This window comes from Phoca vitulina, unplaced genomic scaffold (assembly GCF_004348235.1).
Source record: "Phoca vitulina isolate PV1807 unplaced genomic scaffold, GSC_HSeal_1.0 scaffold9, whole genome shotgun sequence".
In the NCBI taxonomy this organism is placed as follows: domain Eukaryota; kingdom Metazoa; phylum Chordata; class Mammalia; order Carnivora; family Phocidae; genus Phoca; species Phoca vitulina.
The window spans coordinates 15,466,017-15,481,533 of NW_022589712.1; the positions used below are offsets into that span (position 1 = coordinate 15,466,017).

General features: G+C 42.5%; 1 protein-coding gene across 2 annotated transcripts in view; it reads right to left on the minus strand.

The window, feature by feature from the left end:
• The window catches only part of AKAP12 (A-kinase anchoring protein 12), a 93,301-nt gene that overhangs the window by 70,085 nt on the left and 7,699 nt on the right, over positions 1-15,517 (minus strand). The gene's annotated exons all lie outside the window — the stretch shown is intronic.

Genomic DNA, 15,517 nt, shown 5'->3' on the forward strand with positions numbered 1-15,517 from the left:
GAGACTAGTAAATACCTCTAAAGTTACCCATAGATATTTTCCGGGATAAATTTATCTGCTCCAGGGTATTCATTTCTGATTAATCACAAACAAGATCTACAATGTTTCTTGAGCAAGAGTAAAATGTCATGACAGTCAGATTTGAGTGGTGTTGATTCCTGAAGGAAAGCAAATACATTCTTTAATTATGAAAGCCTCCTCCAGATGTCTTGGCAAGTTCTGATGATAGACATAAGCTTCTTTTCCACTAAATTTGGAGGGGAAGAGGGAATAAGATAAAAAGTCAAAAGTGCTATTGAAAGAAATTCAGCACCAGATTAAAATTTAGGAAGGATATAAAAAAAAATTTTTCAAGATTCAGGCGACACCTGGGGCTTACCATTCACCCTACTGAGAGGCTATAGCTATCTCCCAAACGGCTAAACCTAGAAAAGCCATAGTAGTGTCTATATTCAAATGCCTACAGAAATCTTGTACAAAGATTTCACCTAAGACTGAACATCTTTCATCTTGACCATGAAATTCAGTCATCTGACATTAAATGTTTCCCACACCCAGTATTGGGAACAACTTCCTTCCAACATTCGTGACATGGTAATTCATATTCTACTCAACCTAGATATGACCCAAGTTTTAATTTTCTTTCTTGAATATTAAAACAAGGGTTTGAAAGTTGATCAAATATCCTGTAAATGATAAACACAACTCTATTCCAAAACTGAAGCATTGCACAGAACGGAAAGTTTCCATATATAATACAGGTAATTTGGTTAGATATCAGGCATTCCCCTGTAAGCAAGAGGATTGCTATTTACAGATCCACACTAAACTTAGTTTGATATACACAGCTGCCAAAGTTTTACTTGTTTTAAAAACTCATATTTGAGAATATATACCATTGTTTTAATAATGATCACTTGCTCAGTCCCATGAGGGTCTGAGTCCGTGAAGTTAGCTTAGTAGGAACTGAAAAGACAAAATGGGGTCTTGGGGAAATGGCATCTGTCAAGCAAGAAAGTGACAACCAATGAGTGTGTGCAGGATTCAGAACTAGGGAGGGCTTAAGGATCACTGGGCTCTTCCCACCAGCAACCCTAAAGAGAAGGGTTCAAAGGGCCTGAAGAAAGGATGTTCCCTGTTGACAAAGGAAAAAACTGGTAGCCTGAAGACCTTGCCTTTGAATTATCTCAGCTGCCACTAAAAAGAAACCGCATCCTACACCTTCCATGGAACCTTTCACACTCGAAGTTCCTGTGATCACTTTTCCCTATGAAAGCCTCCCTAATTAACAGTGATACTTTCCCAACCTCTGAGAATAACTACGGTGTCTTTCTACACCCGCATTCTAGAAATTTAACAGGCCATATTAACAGAGATCAAAAATCGTATACACCGGCTATAGACGTAAAATCTTGTCCTTAGTTCTTTAAATCTATAACTGACCTTGTAAAATTTGCATAGGAAATGGGCTGACCCTTTGAAGACCACCCTCTTCCAAATAACCCTCCTCAAACTCCACATTCTGTCACCAGAGTTTGGCATTTTATGGACTCTCATGTGGCAACTGTTTCTCAAGGACCTGAAAACTACATTTCTGACTTTAATGCAGCAATATCTGGTATTCAAATGTGGCTCTGTCCTAAGGACAATAGGACACATGGACCAGTGCAAACCACAGTGTAGCATTTATGAATACAGCATAAGGGTATATTTGAATTGCTGTGTATTAGCCACCCTCCCTCACTTTATACTATTGTCAACATAAACTTGATGAAAACCCCCAGCTTTTTACTTCCCTCCTGCTTATCATTTAGATCCTTTCATCCTCAATTCCCTCCCGTGTTGATCTGCTAGGTTCTCAACAATCTTAAAAAGGAAAAACACTAAAGAAATTATCTAAAACACTGTAATTCTGGGGCGCCTGGGTGGCACAGTCGTTAAGCGTCTGCCTTCAGCTCAGGTCATGATCTCAGGGTCCTGGGATCGAGTCCCGCGTCGGGCTCCCCGCTCAGCGGGAAGCCTGCTTCTCCCTCTCCCACTCCCCCTGCTTGTGTTCCCTCTCTCGCTGTGTCTCTCTCTGTCAAATAAATAAATAAAATCTTAAAAAAATAATAAAAAATAAAACACTGTAATTCCAACACTTCTTCATTTTCAAGAACTTTTAGCCACATACATAGACTGGAGAGAGAGAGAATCGCTGTTATGGAGCGCAGCTCTGCAAATCTCCCCCATTCTGAAACCATACATTTGCCCGGGACGCTACACACTCCGCTCACGTGTCCTTGACTGACAAGGATCTGGTATACGCATCACACACAATTCACCTCGCTGATCTTTCAGTATCTGAAACAAGGCAGTGATACTGTAATAAACATCACATGGCAGTTTTCCTTGCTTATATTATTTATTTGTAGAATTTCCAGAATTTGAAGCGCTGGAACAAAGGATGTGAACACTTCATACGATCCAATGCATCGCCAAATTGCCTTATAATTTGATTTTTCGAATGCACAAGAACCAATGCATTTCAGGGTGTTTTTCTTCTGTTCTATCAGACGCACTTCTCTTTCCCCGTCCCTACGCAGACCCAGTACCTCCCTCTGTCCTGTGTGCTTCCCGTCCGTCTGTTCCGGTACAGACAGCTGTACTGGCCTTCCTCTTCAGCCCAACACTGTCACCATGCCGACACTTACAGAATTAATACAGCATCAGCTTTGTATTCAGCTTTTTCATCATTTGTCAACGAGACATCTGCCTTCACCTCTTATGCAAGTTGATAAACTAACTCTGGCAAGGCCGAGGAGAGTTCTGTAGCCGGCAGCTCTTACTAGGATGACCCGTCCATTATGTTCATTCAACTGTACGTTTGACCAGCCTACATTTAAGGAGAGTTGCTGTATCATTCAATTTTGTCAAATTCTGGGAAATCCAGAAACACTATCGGTTCATTCTCAAAAATTCTATAGTACAGGAACCTGAACAACAACAAAAGACCAAGAAAGGAAGGAAGAACAAAACAAAAAATTAAATAAATTTGGTTATTGGGTTTATTTTCAGTGAACCCAACCTGACTCCTAGTGATCACTAATTTTTTTTTCATATCTGCTAAGTAATCCATTCTAGCCCAAGAGGATATTATAACCACTGTTAACTGTAGTTCTTTCTGATGAGGGAGAATGATGAGGGGATGGAAGGGTAAGGAAAAAGATTTGGTTTTTATATACCTTTGCATGCACTGTTTGATTTTTATTATTTTTTTATTTTTTATTAGATTTTTATTTATTTGACAGAGAGAGACACAGCGAGAGCAGGAACACAAGCAGGGGGAGTGGGAGAGGGAGAAGCAGGCTTCCTGCCAAGCAGGGAGCCCAATGTGGGGCTCGATCCCAGGACCCCGGGATCATGACCCGAGCCGAAGGCAGACACCCAACGACTGAGCCACTCAGGCGCCCCCTGTTTGATTTTTAATAAGCAGTATTATCCTTTCTCCTTAATAGATTCAAGTTTATTTTCTTCAGCTATATTTTTCAAGTTCATTTTCTTCTGTTGTATTTTAAATCTACTGGGTGGAAGTTAATCTAGCTAAGTGATTTAATGGAAACCCCTACAGAGACTAAAGCTCAAATAGCAATAGGAGTTCCCTTCTTAGAATTTTAATTTTTCAAAAAATTTAGAAGGGGCCAGCTGGATTTCAGTGAAGGAAAAGATTTAAGCAGACACGAGCACCTATAGCAGATCAGTTAACAAGTATCACCTGCCTCCAGTTGTTCAATGATAATTTTTCAATTAAGATTTTTTTAATTACTGAAAGCCACTGAACTGCATACTTTAAATGGGTGAGCTGCATGTTGTGTGAATTTTTATCTTAATTAAAGCTTTTGCAAGAAGAATCCTTTAATTTACATCTACAAATTTTGTCCCTAAAACCTAAGTTTTAGACAAATTCTATTTCCCAGATTTAAGCTTCAGTATGTCATTTTCTGTAAATGAGATTTTTTAAGCTAAATTCATTTTTTTTGAAAGATGTATTTGAGAGAGAGAAAGAGAGAACACGTGTTTGGGGGGGAGGGGAGACAGAGGGAGAGGGAGACAGAGAATCCCAAGCAGATTCTCCGCTGAGCAAGGAGCCTGATCTAATGACCCCCAGATCATGACCTGAGCCGAAATCAAGAGATTGCTGCTTAACTGACTGAGCCAGCCAGACACCCCCGCTAAATTCATTTTTTAACCAGAAATATTACATACACATTTATAGTATCTAAAAATATACCTTTAGGGGCGCCTGGGTGGCTCAGTCATTAAGCAGCTGCCTTCAGCTCAGGTCATGATCCCAGGGTCCTGGGATTGAGCCCCGTGTCGGGCTCCCTGCTCAGCGGGAAGCCTGCTTCTCCCTCTCCCACTCCCCCTGCTTGTGTTCCCTCTCTTGCTGTCTCTCTCTCTGTCAAATAAATAAAATCTTAAAAAATGAAAAAATAAAAAATAAAAATATATCTTTAACATGCACTTGTATATACTATCTTGATATAGAATTTACTGACAAATGAACGACCATCTATGATTTTGCATTAAATACAGATCCTATTCTCTTACCAAGCAAAGCTAATAAACTGCTTGAAACATACAACATTTCCGAGCTAACAGGCTTTGCCTCTGGTCCTCAAGGAGGACCTGTCAGCCCGTGATTCAAAAGGACTACGTCCTGCTCCTGCTTTCTGTCTTGGTGTAAGGATGTTCTCCCTCCCTTTCCTCTCTTTCATTCCATCCCTTCTACATCCCACTAGCTTTCCTCACAGAAGTCTCTTCTCCACCTACCCCAACCTGAAAACTGCCATCAACAGGGAAGAGAATAGTAGGTAGAGATTTGAGGTGGGTGGGCTCAGCCTGAAGAGACAAAAGACAATGGAACAGAGGTGTCCCAGATGGAGATGGACAGTTTGAGAATTCAACAGCACACAGATGTAATGGAAGCCAAGCCAGTGAACACCAGATCTCAGGAGAGCCTGGGGAGTAGCAATGGCTGAAAATATACCAACAGAAGGAATTTAGTATCTTTTTGAATGGATGCCTCAAAGACCAGTTCGCAAGGCTCTAGCCATACGAGTTCTGAGTTAGAAAAAGTCCGAAGCTACTAGTTTAGGAAGTGGTACTTCAGCCTTTAGATTACCAGACTCTCAGAGAATCAGCGTTGAGTCAAGAGAATTTTTAAGTTTAAGAGAAGAAAGCACTTTGGAAGTCAAATCAACACTTTTTTCATATAAGAAATAAATCTAAAGGCTGAGAACTTTGGGTAGTAAACTGTCTTTGGTTTGCAGGCAAAGAAAATGGGCTTCAACTCTGACGTATAAGGAAACCGAGACCCAGAAAACTTGTCAAAACCTTAGACTTGGCAGGCATTCATTGTGGAATGTCTCTTCAGCTTTAGAAAGAGGGACTGAGCATGCCCTATGAGACAGTACCCACCTGTGAAACAGACCTGATACACAATGGCTTCACTAAGGTCCCTCCCATCCTAAGCCTACTGTTTGTAATAAAAATCATAGAGGCTTTAAGGGATTTTCTTACTGGAGGTGGGGAGAAGGAAAACAAAGACTTTCTAAACTTTCATTAATTCATACCAGACACGATTTGTTGAAAATTAAAATACCAATAAATCAAATGTTTGAACCTTTAAGTCAACTGGCCCTATTTCTGCTTCAAACAGAATTTCCAAAATAAACGCCAGCCCAATAATGAAATAAATTTATAGCCCAAACTACAATTGTGTTTCCATACAAATGTGATCAAGATTCCATAGTCTGCATTTAGGATGCCCAAGGTGGTGGAAAATTAACTTCAGTCATGTAGACATGCTACCGTACTACACAGGCAAGTGCTTAAAATTCAATATGCAATGAAGAGAACTTCCCCTTATTACCACATTCATGGACTGAAAGGAAGAAAAATGTATAGAAGATCAAAAGAAAACATTTAATAAACCACTGGTTTTTGTCTTCTCTCTCAATGCTCAAGACACAACTTGGGAATGAAGAATGAGGGAATCATAGGTGTGTGGCTGGAAGCAAAGAAAAGTCTGGAGGGCTTTATACACCTGCAAGCAGAGGGCCTTTCCAATTACAGGGGTCCAGGGTATGTCCACTTTATAACCGTCTCCATCTATAAAGCAATTGTATATAGAGAAAAACGGCTACAGGCAGGACGACTAGCGGATTTTTTTCAACTTTTAGGAATGATTTTCCATCAACCTTATTTCCACTTTGTTTGCCTTTGCAGAACACAGTGGTTATTCCTACCCACTCACTAACCTGAGCGGTGGGAGCTGCAGATCAGTAGGAAGACTAGTTTACATGAATGCTGCATATATTGCATAGGATAATTAAAACTGGGGAATAAAGAAAAGATCCGAGGAAGCAGAAATAGAACCAAAAGAACTTCACAGCAGCCAGGACATGGATAAATGACAGGAAGAACAAGAGTAAGCCAGGGATACCATTCTCCAAGACAGTGAAGATACCAAGAGACTCCCCCTTTATGGGAAGAGGCGGGCAAAAGGGACAGCAGGAATGCTACTCTTAAGGTCAATTTGTCTAATAATACACAGATGTGTACGTGAAACTGAAACTGGGACATAATTTAGTGTTAAAACCCTGGGAGAAGACAAACTCCTAAAGACAACGCCTTGATCACAGAGGGCAAGTCAGCTGGGGGATGGTCCTAAGGGAAGAAATGTGCTTAACATGGAATGGAGTTCAACGGGGTACAGTAGGATGGATGATGAACTGGGATGTCAGGAGGGCAGAGCAAAACAGGAAGGGAAAAGAGGGTGATTACATGGGCCTGGCATTCAGGTACACCCAAATTAAAAAGAAAAATAAGTGGTATCGATTCTTATTTAAGGTTTGTATGACTTGCCTCCAAACCCAAATTGCTCATACAGCCTGGCATCAGCTATTTCCAGGCCGTGATGGGGTAGGAAGAGTGAGGTCAGTAGAAATAAGAGGTTGGCGGGGCGCCTGGGTGGCTCAGTCGTTAAGCGTCTGCCTTCAGCTCAGGTCATGATCCCGGGGTCCTGGGATCAAGCCCCACATCGGGCTCCCTGCTCGCCAGGAAGTCTGCTTCTCCCTCTCCCACTCCCCCTGTTTGTGTTCCTGCTCTCGCTGTCTCTCTCTCTGTCAAATAAATAAAATCTTTAAAAAAAAAAAAAAAGAAAGAAGAGGTTGGCTAATAAAAATGAATCGTTTGCCATTTACAGATATAGGCATATATTCTAAAATACCTAGAAAAACAGAGGGCTTTGGTATCGTAGGAGCTGTCTGGTATCCCAAAAGTTAATAATAAGAGATATCAAAAAATAATAAGGACATCTCTTTGGCATGATAGCCAAGACCCACTTCACGTTGCAGTGGTCCCTACCCACCAGCCCCAAAACTGGGAGCTGAGCACACCACAGGGGGACCTCTAGTGCTGAACTCAAGAGCTAGTGAACCAAAAGCTCCACTTCCTAGTTAAATTTTCACTTTGCAGGCTCATTTTTTAAATAGGGATGATACCATTTACCACACTGAAGCTATGAGCTATTGGTAAAACAAGAAAAGTATGTAGAAGTGCCCCCAAAAACCGCCTGGTGCCTAATGGATACTCAAAAACAACCAACATTCGAGAGTTGACAGTCATTGAGAGGAGGAACTTTTTTAGATTTCTGTATGTACTTGACCCTTACGGTTTATGCATAGCTTTACTTCATTCTCTATACAGGTTTCAACCTTGAAGTCAACACAGAAACACCGTGCACAAGTGTGTCAGGAGACCTCTGATGTGGGGAGAGCGCACTAAACTGTCACGTCCAGGCCCATTTCTTCCACCCACATTGTTAAGGCTTAGTGGGAGAATAAGCACAAAAGTTACACTAAAGAAAAGGGTCAGGAAAGGGGCATATTCAATCAATACACTATGTATACACGAACTTAAAATAACAGACACAGTAGGGCATGCCTGGGTGGCTCAGTCGGTTAAGCTCTCCCTCTTGACTTCGGCTCAGGTCATGTCATGATCTCAGGGTCATGAGGCTCAGGTCATGATCTCAGGGTCATGAGATCAAGCCCCACATTAGGCTCCATGCTGGGTGTGGAGCCTGCTTGGGATCCTCTTGCCCTCTCCCTCTGCCCCGCCCCCTCATGTATTCTCTCGCTCTAAATAAATAAATAAAAATAAAAATAAACACAGTAATATCAAACATTAAGAAGCAAGAATCAGTGCCTTATGCCTTGATTAAATTGCTCCTGCTTATTATGGCCTAAAACAAGTCTACATTGACTTTTAGGTTTTAAAAGAAGCAACTTTCTTTAAAATTTAGCTTAGTTACAACCCCAAATACAGTTATTTGCTTTGATTTGCTTTCATCAGACTCAAGAAAAAAATAAATCAGTATCTTTCTCAACTTCTCATCCAAAGCCCAAATAAGCCAGCTGATCAACTCATAGCAAAGGAATCATAAGCTCTGAGGATTTTTCCTTCTTCATGACCATAAAAAGCAACAAATGGGTGACATTTCTCTTTACTCTTATTTGCCAGAGGAAGAATTTGCAATTCCATTCAAGAAGGCTCTATTTTGACCTTCCCCTGATCTTCGTTCAAGTTCACATACAGTTACAATACCTCCAGTATTCATTACAGGAGCTGGAAAGGGTTTGAGGAACACAATAATTGACAGCATTTAACTCCACAGTAGCCCAATTGTCTTTGGCTCCAGAAAATATGGTTAAAGGAAAGTATGAAGGCATAACATGGCTTGTGCTAGCTAGGATGTTTAGCTCTACGTGCAATTAAGTGCTATAAATATTGAGTCTATAAACAGTTATTAGACTCACGAGAAACTGAATATAATCTCAATCTGATGCAATTATCTGGCTTATCTAACAATGAAATTAATCCAAACTGTCCTCAACCCCCCAAATTTTAATGATCCTTATTGTTGCCTCAACTTTCTACTTCTCTGCCCTCCCCCACCAAAATATATTAGCAAATCTAGACGTCATTAAATAAGGATATGAAAACTTGAACTATTTCATCTCAGGATAATCTGAGGCATTTCCTAAATAACGTACATTTAAAAGCTGGGACATATTCCATATTTTCCCATTTTAACCAGAGAAGGAATCTCTCTACATGTGGTTAATTTAAAAATTACATATAAAAAATACAATCGTTTTTATATGAATGAAATGAAAACCCATCCTTCCCGTGCCCCCACCAAAAAAGAACATATTTCCCTAGTATTTTAGAATTATTCTCTCAGTCTCAGATTAGGAACAAAGTTATTTTCAGTCCCCGCCTACATGCTAACAGATGTAGATTTGGATCCCAATTAATTATTGGCTTCACATTGCCAATCACAATACATGCAGAATGCAGGAGTCACACCTCGAATTCAACATTCTCCACAGCAGAGCCACAAGCTACCTCTCCAGACTCCTCAACCACTCTTCCAGCTCCGCTCACCTCTCCAGCCCTGCATTTGTCAACTGCATTTGGCTAAAGATGCCACATATTAAAGATTCTGCAAAGTCCTGCAGTTAAGAAAGAATGGGTCGCCCAGCTTTTCCTAGACCGTTTTTCTCTTGGTATTTCTCCCCATATGACAAGGTTCCCTCATGCCTCGTTTTATCACTTTTAAATTTTTATTATTTATTTTTTTTTTAAAGATTTTATTTATTTATTTGAGAGAGAGAGAGAGCGCAAGAGGGGGTAGGGTTAGAGGGAGAAGCAGACTCCCCGCCGAGCAGGGAGCCCGATGCGGGACTCGATCCCGGGACTCCGGGATCATGACCTGAGCCGAAGGCAGTCGCTTAACCAACTGAGCCACCCAGGCGCCCTTAAATTTTTATTATTATTTCACTATTTTTCCATTCTCTTGCCTCCTCTCAAGCACCTCCATTTTTCAACAATTCACCAGACATTCCATTTCCTCTACCTTAGTTTGGGCTATGACAAATTAGCACAGCTTAGACAACAAACATGTATTTCTCACAGTTCTGGAGGCTGGGGAGTCCACGATGAAGGTGTAGGCCGAGCTCTCTTCCACCTTTGCAGAGTGCTGTCTTCTCACATGGTAGGGAGAAAGCAAGCTGTCTGTCTCTTCTTAGAAGGTAGCTAACCCTATAATGACCCATCACCTCCCAAGGCCCCATCTCCTAATACCATCACATTTGGTATTAGAGTTTCAGCATACGAATTTTCGGGGGATACTCTCCGTAGCATCCTCTAGGTCACCTTCCCTGGTGTCGGAGTACGCACTCTCTCTCTTGCCTTCAGGACCTGTCATGTTCGTGACTCTTGTCCAATACTCAGCTACAATTCAGGGCAAAATACGGGTTCTACGAGCTTAAGTCCACAGCAAACTGTGGGCACTGTGGTCACAAGTAGTTACGGGAAACTCAGCTGGTCCCCTGCAGTGCTTATCACTGGCAGCCAAGAAAGACCCCCAGTTCGGGGCACCTGGGTGGCTCAGTCGGTTAAGCGTCTGCCTTCGGCTCAGGTCATGATCCCAGGATCTTGGGACTGAGTCCCACATTGGGCTCCCTGCTCAGTGGGGAGCCTGCTTCTCTCTCTCCTTCTCTCTCCCTTACAAATAAATAAAATCTGAAAGAAGAAAGAAAGAAAGAAAGAAAGAAAGAAAGAAAGAAAGAAAGAAAGAAAGAAAGAAAGAAAGAAAGAAAGAAAGGAAGGAAGAAAGAAAAAGACAGACAGACACCCGGTTCACTTAAAAGGAACGCTCTGATTTCCCTCTTCTTTCTAAATATATTTACAGTCTATTATCACTTGCCTACATACTCTTAAAGTAATTTTTAGTCTGAGATCATGCAATTAAAAAAAAAAACCCACAAAAAACCACATGCCATCTCTGATTTTTCCGGTCACTAACCTAGAGCTTTAACGTTGTCTTTTTGGTGGTGCAAGTGCAGGGGAGTGGCAGATCTGCTACTTCTAGCCCAGCCCTCCTAGAGGCTGAGAAGTGAATTCAGTCACCTAATTTGCCGAAGACTAAAGCACCCTGGGTAAGGAATAAGTGGGGATCCAAGGATCCTAGGGCCTGCTTGAGAAACTTTCTCTGACAAATGTAATACTTTAAACCATGACCTAGTTCCCTGAATACTTAAGCATTCTTTGCATTCTTCCCTGTCCTGGAGGACTGTTTATCAGGCACAGTTCCAGAACTGACTTGAAATCTTTCTTTCTAGATAACATTGTAGGTCCTCTTCGGTCACCACAGACTCTGCATGGAGGACAAAAACCTTTTGAGCGTTCCAAAGACCTTAGTATGTCTTTAATTAGTATCAAAAGAATAATCAACCTTCGTTTTAATCAAAGCAAAACAACTTTCTATATTGTAAACAAGAGCCAGATCTAAAACTACCATCAAACTGAGTTTAAAGTTAACTTAAACTCTTGAAGGTTTTACAAAGAAAAACATCAGATAGAAAACCAAACCAACTGGGGTTTTGCCCCCATTACTTGTCAACTCCTTTTTGTTTAAGTTTTATACACTAACTTCTGTCAGGATTGGAGAAAAGATGGTAATAATCAAGACTGATTTAGTAAACATTAGTGGTGACATTTTCCACTACTTTTCAATAACTTTCTTCATATAAAACAGAGCCAAAGAACAAAAATTTCCATTTAAATATTTAGATTAACATTACAGGAGTCAGACACTCATGTCTAAGTGTTGAATCACTAAACTGTACACCTGAAACTAATATTACACTGTATTTTCACTTAACTGGAATTTAAATAAAAACTAAAAACAAAACAAAACTTATGTCTAAGTACTGGTTAAATGTGTCATTTCTCTAAGAAAAATTCATCATAGAGAGACTGGCTAACTCTTAGCAATGGCCTATAGATAACAAGCCTATCTCCACCCCTCCCTTGTACTGTGTGTACGCGGACTGTAAATTCAAAGCAGACAGACCACTTCTAAGGTTGAACTTTACATAGCCTCTTTGTTATGGGTATGGAGTAAGACGGTTTTACATAAATACCCAAATGAAGGATAACTTCAAACCAAAGTTTCTTAAGAGGCATTCTACAGTTTGCTAACTTAGTGAAAAATTATCACCCAGCACTGAAAATGTAAACAAAGATTAGAAACCATAAAATACATCAACAATCTTGTTCTGTGCACCACAACAATATGTATTGTATAGAGTAAGGAAAACTACCAAGGGTGCAATGAAACAGGTCTTAAAAGAACCAAAAACAGGTCTTAAATAAAAATGGTCAATATCAGGGAGTGACGACAGACAACTGCTCCTTGTGCCAGCAAGCTCAGAGCCTGTAATGGCTCAATTCAGTAAGAAGTCATATGCTCCGACGTGAAAAATAGCAAACCGTAACTCGTCCTCCGAACAACAAACCAGAGGGCAGGCAGTGGAGATGGAAAAAAATGACAAAGAAATGTCTTCTTTGAAAGTAAACAGTCCCCATGTTACCTAGACTCCTTGCCTGCAAATGGAAGGAATCCAAGTCAACCATCAGGCGCTTTCATTGCAGGAGGACCTGCCATGCTGGGGTGAGAGTCACCGATGTATGATGACTCAGTGGGTCCAACAGCCGTTCAATCCAGTGGCGTCTCTTCTACCTAGTTTTCTATTAATACTCACTTTCATTTCCACCTTCTCCACGGCCAGTACCCTAAGTTCCTTCCACAGTATCACCTCTTACTTATCCTATGGTATGTGACCTGTCCCTACGCCTCCCACACCCACCACCCCACGAGCCTGTATTGCCGTCCATGCGGGCGGTCTCTGCTCAGACAGGAACCCCTGATAGAGGAATGGTATGGCTCTCATGAGAGCCCTCTGTCATTTCCTGTCAAGTCGGCTGCAAACTCCTCTCTCAGAAGTCCCAAGTTGTTACTACCAGGTCACGTTCTCCCTTCCCAAGATACTCTCTGAAGCATCTGTCATTGTTTGGCATGGCTCAGTGACCCAGCAATTCACAATGAATGGCAACCTACACCATGAGGGGAATGCTCTTGCCTGCTGGAAGTACTCTGTATTTGAAGTCTTGACATTCCGGGTTTCTGACTGCCTTCCTGTCAGGCCTGTACCCCGCACCCAATCCCACTGCGCCCACAGACACCTGATACGTCATCAGATCATGATGTTTGCTGGCCCGACCTCCCCCCTTAACCCTTTCTGGTCTTGTCCCCCTCCCCCACGCTCCCAGATCATCCACTCATGTGGCAACTGCATCTTTGCTGTGTTCTTCATGAGCAGGCTTCACCAGCTCTCTGCCGCCTGGGCAGCTCTCCCGATGCCCAGCTGCAGGCCCGTGCACCATGCCCTTCCCACCGCTCCCTTACAAACATGCCTCCTTCATCTGCTGGCCCAGCCAATGGCCTCATGTGCCGGCAACACTTCAAAATGTCCTTACCTTTCCACGGCAGCTACCTAGACAATTCACTGTGAAGACAAGTACCAAGCAATGGTGATTCTTCTATGTCTATCCAGTTTATTTGAATTATCCTTATTTCCTAGAGGGATTCTATCACCTCACCTGGATTATGTGAGGCACTCGGGGATAATGCTGCGTGTTCTTTTCTCTTCATCTCTCCAAGCAACTAGACCAATGCCTTTCACGTGTGTTTATGGAATACTTCACTATTTTTTTAAAAGATTTTATTTATTTGAGGGGCGCCTGCGTGGCTCAGTAGGTTAAGTGTCTGCCTTCGGCTCAGGTCATGATCCCGGGGTCCTGCTGACCCCGCATCAGGCTCCCTGCTCAATGGGCAGCCTGCTTCTCCCTCTCCACTGCTTGTGCTCTCAAATAACTAAAATCTTTAGATTTTATTTGAGAGAGAGAGAGAGAGCATGAGCCAGGCAGACGGGCAGAGGGAGAGGGAGAAGCAGACTCCTTGCTGAGCAGGGAGGCCAATGTGGGGCTTGATCCCAGGACCCCGGGATCATGACCTGAGCCGACGCAGACACTTAACCGACTGAACCACCCAGGCGCTCCTGGAACACTTGACCAATTTTAATGGATGTTAATACATACCAAGAAAAATTAAGTTTAGAAGATAACATCTGCTTCCCACTTACTTTTTTGTATTTACGGATGTATAAACTTACCATAGCCACGGCAGACCAGGGTAAGGTGGTGTCTCGGGTGTCTCGATCGGATGGGGGCCCCCAAATGTGGGGTGACGATCAGGTGGAAGCCAGTGGATCGGGCTTCACGCAGGGCAGAACAAAGGAGATAGATGTTTACTGAATACACTGCAAGGGGGCAGTGAGCAGGAGAGCAGAGGAGGGGCTGTCTGCCAAGAGGCAGTGGGTGGGGGCCATATTTAAAGCGGGAAGGTGAGAAGGCTCGGGGAAGTGTGGACTCTTCCCTTTTATGGTAACTGTGCCTGCGTCTAAGTAGCCCACGGGTCAGTGAGGGCCTACAGCTAGTCTGAGGTGGGTCCCCTGATGGGCCCATCTGTATTCAGCCAGGTGGTCGCCCTGGGCTCTTTGGCCTCAAGTTTCCACTGCTCAAACCTGTTGCCTAAAAGAGGCCTCTGTAGGTTAACACCTGAGATGTAGAACAGAAAAGTATTTTAAACCACAGGCTTGCTCGGGCACCTGGGTGGCTCAGTCATTAAGCGTCTGCTTTCGGCTCAGGTCATGACCCCAGGGTCCTGGGATCGAGCCCTGCATCGGGCTCCCTGCTCAGCGGAGAGCCTGCTTCTCCCTCTCCCTCTGCCTGCCTCTCTGCCTACTTGTGCTCTCTGTCAAAAAAAACAAAACAAAACAAAACAAAAACCCAGGCTTGCTATTATAACTGATAACATTTTAGCCACTCCCTTAATGCTTTTAATTTACTATACAAATAAACAGAGCAGGGAATTTTTAAAAGTAAAATGAAAAATCAATAAAGATTTATGCATATGTGCAGAAACGAGTTTTAAACAGGGGGACTTACTGAATCAATACTACTGGAAACAGTAGGTAACCAGTATAGAAAATGAATTTGGATCTCTCCCTCCAGACATAAAACAATTCATTTAGAGCAGATTCAGGAGCTAACTATGTGGGAAGGAAAGCATGTGACTTTCTTAGTCCTGAGCTCTTGGAGTTCACTCTTTGTAGCCCCAGATCCTGGCACAGTGCCTGCAGTAGATCAGGGCGCCTGGGTGGCTCAGTCGGTTAAGCGTCTGCCTTCAGTTCAGGTCGTGATCCCAGGGTCCTGGGATCGAGTCCCGCATCGGGCTCCCTGCTGAGCAGGGAGTCTGCGTCTCCCTCTGCCCTCCCCCCACTCGTGCTTGCTTGCTCTTCTCTCTCTCACAAAAATAAATTTAAAAAATCTTAAAAAAAAAAAAAAAAAGGAGAGAGAGAGAGAGAAGCCTAACATGGTCTGGGAAAGATCTTGTCATTTCTGTGCTTTGAGCACCTACTTTTTTCTGGGAAAGCACATTTATTCCAGCTAACAGAACCAGGCTGTAGTTTGTCATGAGAATGAGAATAGAACCTAAGGG